General features: G+C 40.6%; 1 pseudogene; it reads right to left on the minus strand.

Moving 5' to 3' along the window:
- Positions 1-559: 559 nt before the first annotated feature.
- Positions 560-2,599, minus strand: LOC129687061 (40S ribosomal protein S3a-like; annotated as a pseudogene).
- Between the last annotated feature and the right edge of the window lie 2,563 nt (positions 2,600-5,162).

The raw sequence follows: 5,162 nt of genomic DNA on the forward strand, positions 1-5,162 counted from the left end.
TTATGTTAATTATTAATTATAATAATAATAACCATAAAATCATGAATAAAGTTGATAATGAGTAGTAAGACAGAGGATTTAGAAACATTCATTGCAATTGGATCATGTCCATATAGAATGTCGAATTTATTACTCAATTCTTAGGCCTTTGAAATATCCTTTCCTTTTTTTCTTTCACTTTGTAGACCAGGTTTTATATACTCCAGGCTAATTAGGAACTTACAGTGTAACTATGTATAAAACTAAGAATAATCTTTAATTCCTGATTATCCTCCTTCAACCTCCCAAGTATGGGGATTACAGGTACATGCTTTCCCAACTGACTTGAATATCTCTTAAGACATGACATTTTAATTGTTTTTTTTTTGAGGGGGGGGACCGTTACATGCAATAATTATATTGTGAAGTCAATAATAAGGTTAAATTAATGTAATGATTAGTATGAGCCATATCCATTAGTACTTTCTCAATATGTGATATTATATTTATTCAGTTTTATTTAAATATTGCTATATAGCAAGCTCAAAACTTGAAGGCTCCAATACTAAAAATCTGTATTTTAAACAGCTTCTTCCACTGATGGTTCATATCCATCAGCTTGTACAGCTTTGACACCTGGCTCATTACCAGGTGTTTTTATCCAGAGCTACCACCTTCATGATGGAGCTCCATTAGTTTGTCCTATTCAAACCTGGGTTTCTTTAGGGTTTCCACTTTGTTGTTATTCTTTTTTAGAGATATGGTTTTTCTATATAGCTTTGGCTGTCCTGGAACTCACTCTGTAGATCAGGCCAGACTTGAACTCACAGAAATCAACTTGCCTCTGCTTCCCTGAGTGCTGGGATTAAAGGCACGTGCCACTACCTGCTGGATGATATTTGCTTTTCTAAGGAAGACATCATGCAAAAGATAAATGGACTATAAAGGCTTTCTTATGTCTTTCTCAATACAATCTGGAATCAATTTATTAACCACATCCTTCAAGTAATTTGTCTGCACTTCATGGGCCATAATTTCCATTATCTTCTTCTCAATCTGGCAGACCTGCTGATGCTATAATAGAAAGTCTTGTGTATCGGGTTGCTGTGGCTTTTCAAAAAATAATTAATTAATTATAAGTTATTCACTTTTTATCCCCACTGCATCCCCCTCCCTCATCTCTTCCCAGTTCCAACCATGAACCCTTTTCTTCCCCTATGCCCTTTCCCTAACCCCCTATTAGGGGAGGTCCTCCTCCCCTGCTATCTGACCCTAGTTATCAGGTCTCACCAAGGCTGGCTGCACCATCTTTTTCTGTGGCCTGTCAAGGCTGCACCCTTCATGGGGAGGTGATCAAAGAACTGGCTACTGAGTTCATGTCAAAGACGACCCCTCTTCCTTTTTACTAGGACACCCATTTGGAAACTGAGCAGCCTATGGGATTCCTCTGAACACGCAATCTAGGTCCTCTATATGCATGGTCATTGGTTAGCATATCGTTCTCTGCAGGCCCTCTTGGGACCAGGTTTTTTGGCTCTGTTGTTCTCCTTTATAGTTCCTGTCCCTGCCAGGTCTTTCTATCTCCCTCTTCTTCCATAAGGATTCTAGCACTCTGCTCAAAGTTTGGCTATGAGTCTTAATATCTCCTTCAATACTAGTGGTGATGGTCAAAGAGTCAGCCACTGAGTTTATGTCAGAGACAGTCCCTCTTCCCCTTACTAGGGAACCCACTTGGAAACTGAACTGCCATGGGCCACATCTGAGCAGGGGTTCTAGGTTGTGTCCATGAATGGATCTTGGTTAGAGTATCAACCTCAGAAAATACCCCTGAGCCCAGATATTTTGGTTCTGTTGCTCTCCTTGTGGAGCTACTGTCCTCTCCAGTTCTCATTAACTACCTCTTCTTTCATATGATTCCCTGCACTCTTAGTGAAGTCAACACAGAAAAGATGAAGCAAATAACCATCAGTTGTCTTGACTTCAACATTAGCTTCTATCATGGTCTGCTATTCTTTGACTAGGGGACACTTTTTGTCCTGGGTAAGATCCATTCCATGGAAGTTAGTCACATAGTTTTTGCCATGAACATCCTCAATAATTTCATTGAATTCTTTTAATATTATTTCGTCATTCTGTAGATCAGCAAGGCTCACTTCAAACATATGACACTTGAGGACATCAGAAGCAGTTTTGGTTGTTTAAGTCCCTGTGCCTAGTGTTTTTCCAATGATTCTAATATTGACCATAGCAGGAACATTCACATCATACCAGTCTTTCTTAGAAAAGGATCTACTCAGTAGCCATCTCTTTGATCATCTCTCCCTGGGGGTTGCTGCCTTGCCAGGCCACAGAGGAAGATGATGCCGTCAGCCTTGATGAGACCTGATAAACTAGGGTGAGAAAGAAGCAGAAGGGGTCTCCCCATCATTGGACTAGGGAAAGGGCATAGGCAGAGAAGAGAGAGAGTGGGTGGGACTGGGAAGAGACTAGGAAGGGGGTTGCAGCGAGAATAATAGTGAATAAATTCTACTAATTAATTAATTAATTAAAAAATAAAATGGATCTACTCCTCTTCTTGGCTCCCTCGACCACCCTTCATCAGGCACTTGTTCTTGCTGAGAGCCACACTGCTGCTTGGAGAGCCAAAATGGCTGTACTTACTCTTGCACTCATTAATCAGGAAAGTCAAGATGATCTTGGTTGCATGTTAGTAATTAGGACCAGTCCATGTGAATGGAGATTCTCCTTCTTGCCTTTCTTCATCCCTTAGTAACTGACCAGCTTTCTCACCTGACAGTGGTTTATGAAATGATAGTGGAAATTCCAAGGCCTCCTGATTCTCAGTCTCAGAATCAACACACTTATCTTTCGCTACTTCCTGTATGCTAAAGCCAGTCATGGGGTTTGTGTAGGTTCAAAACCAATGAAAAGACAGGCAAGAAATATAAGAAAGCCAAGGCTCCAAGAGGATATATAGTAACATAGCCAGGAGCTGGAAACAGCCCAGATGCCCCTCAACTGAAGAATGGATGCAGAAATTGTGGTACATCTATACAATGGAGTATTACTCAGCAATGAAAAATAAAGAAATAATGAAATTTGCAGGTAAATGGTGGGACCTGGAAAGGATCATCCTGAGTGAGTTGTCCCAGAAGCAAAAAGACACACACAGTATATACTCACTCATATAAACATACAACATAGGATAAACCCACTAAAATCAGTACATCTAAACAAACTAAGCAAAAGAGAGGATCCTAACTAAAACGCTCAATCCCCATCCTGAAAGGCAAAGAGGATGGACATCAGAAGAAGAAGAAAACAGGAAACAACCTAGGACCCTGCTACAGAGGACCTCCGAAAGCCAAAAGAAGAAAACAGGAAACAACCTAGGAACCTGCCACAGAGGGCATCTGAAAGCCTCTGCCCTACAGACTATCAAAACAGATGTTGAGCCTGATGGCCAACTGATGGGCAGAGTGAATGGAATTTTATGTAAGAAGTGGGAAATAGCAAGAGCTGGAGAGGACAGGAACTCCACAAGGAGAGCAACAGAACAAGAAAATTTGAACACAGGGAACTTCCCAAAGACTCATACTCCAACCAAGGACTATTCATGGAGATAACCTAGAACCCCTGCACAGATGTAGCCCATGGCAGTTTAGTGTCCAAGTGGCTTACATAGTGATGGGAAGAGGGACTGCCTCTGACATAAACTGATTGGCCTGCTCTTTGATCATCTCCCCCTGAGGGGGGAGCAGCCTTACCAGGCCACAGAAGAAGACAATGTAGCCATTCCTGATATGATCTGATAGACTAAGATCAGAAGGAAGGTGAGGAGGACTTCCCCTATCAGTGGACGTGGGGAGGAGCATGCATATAGAAAGGGGAGGTAGGGTGGGATCGGGAGGGGGGGAGAGAGGGGCTTATGGGGGGGATACAAAATGGATAAAGTGTAATTAATAATAATAATAATAAAATGAGACTCCAAAAAAAAAAAAACAGTAAGCAAAAGCATTAAAAGGAAATAAAGTCATCCTTGAAGAAAATATTTCTGACTTTCCTATGATTCCATATTGTTTTCAGTGTAAGTACTTTCACTTAAGGTTATATGCTGTTCATCATTTCTGTGATAGCATGTAGCAAGTTTGTGGTCTAAGAGACCACAGATGCCAACCCAGGCAACTATACCCAGCAAAACTTTTAATCAACATAAATGAAGAAAACAAAATTTCCCATGACCAAAAATATTCCAAGGTAAACTTAAACAATATCTATACAGCAACCCAGCTCCATACAAGGTATGAGAAGGAAAACTCCAATCAAATGAAAACAACTACACCCAAGAAAACGCTAGATATAGATATCTTCACAACAAAAAATTAAAAGAAAACAAGCACACAAATACACTTTTACCACCAAGTCCTCAATAAAAGGAACTAACACGCATTGGTGACTATTATCTATCAACACCAGTGAACTCAACTCTCCAATAAAAAGACACAGCCTAACAAGATTATGATTATGCAAACAAGGTCCAGCATTCTTCTATATCCAAGAAAAACGTCTTTGCAACAAAGACAGACACTACCTCAGAGTAAAGGGCTGAAAAAATAAAGGGTTTTCAAGCAAATGGACACAGAAAACAAGCTGGAGTAGCGATCCTAACATCTATTAAAATAGACCCTCAACCAACATTAATCTAAAAATATGAGAAGGAACATCTCATTCTCTTCAAAGGAAAAAACCGCCTTGAGGACATCACAATCCTAAACATCTACGCCCCAAATAAAGGAACACCTGCATTCGTTAATGAAAAATATTTAAAAAATTACACTGATGAGTCAATCAAGGCATTGAAATTGTTGTTTTGGGTTAAAACGGTGTGAAAGTGTAGTTGGAGACATTTATCCATCCACTAGTGGGCTGAATTTACTGAGAGGATAGAGTCCTGACTATCTCTGGTCTCCTCAAACTTCAGCCCTACCTTATTGTCTGCACCCTGAGTCAGTGGAAGATGTAAGTAGTGATTTGGCTGAGGCAGAGGAGTGATAAAATGGAGCGATCCATCTGCTCCGCAGTTCCCTCCACAGAGGCTGTTGTATCTGTCCCCACCCATTTCTTCAGCCTCTGCAGATCCTGGTGTAAACCCCACTTTTTTTTTTCTCACTAGCCTGACAGCT

Source organism: Psammomys obesus, unplaced genomic scaffold (genome assembly GCF_907164565.1).
Source record: "Psammomys obesus unplaced genomic scaffold, mPsaObe1.curated_primary_1811, whole genome shotgun sequence".
Lineage (NCBI taxonomy): Eukaryota > Metazoa > Chordata > Mammalia > Rodentia > Muridae > Psammomys > Psammomys obesus.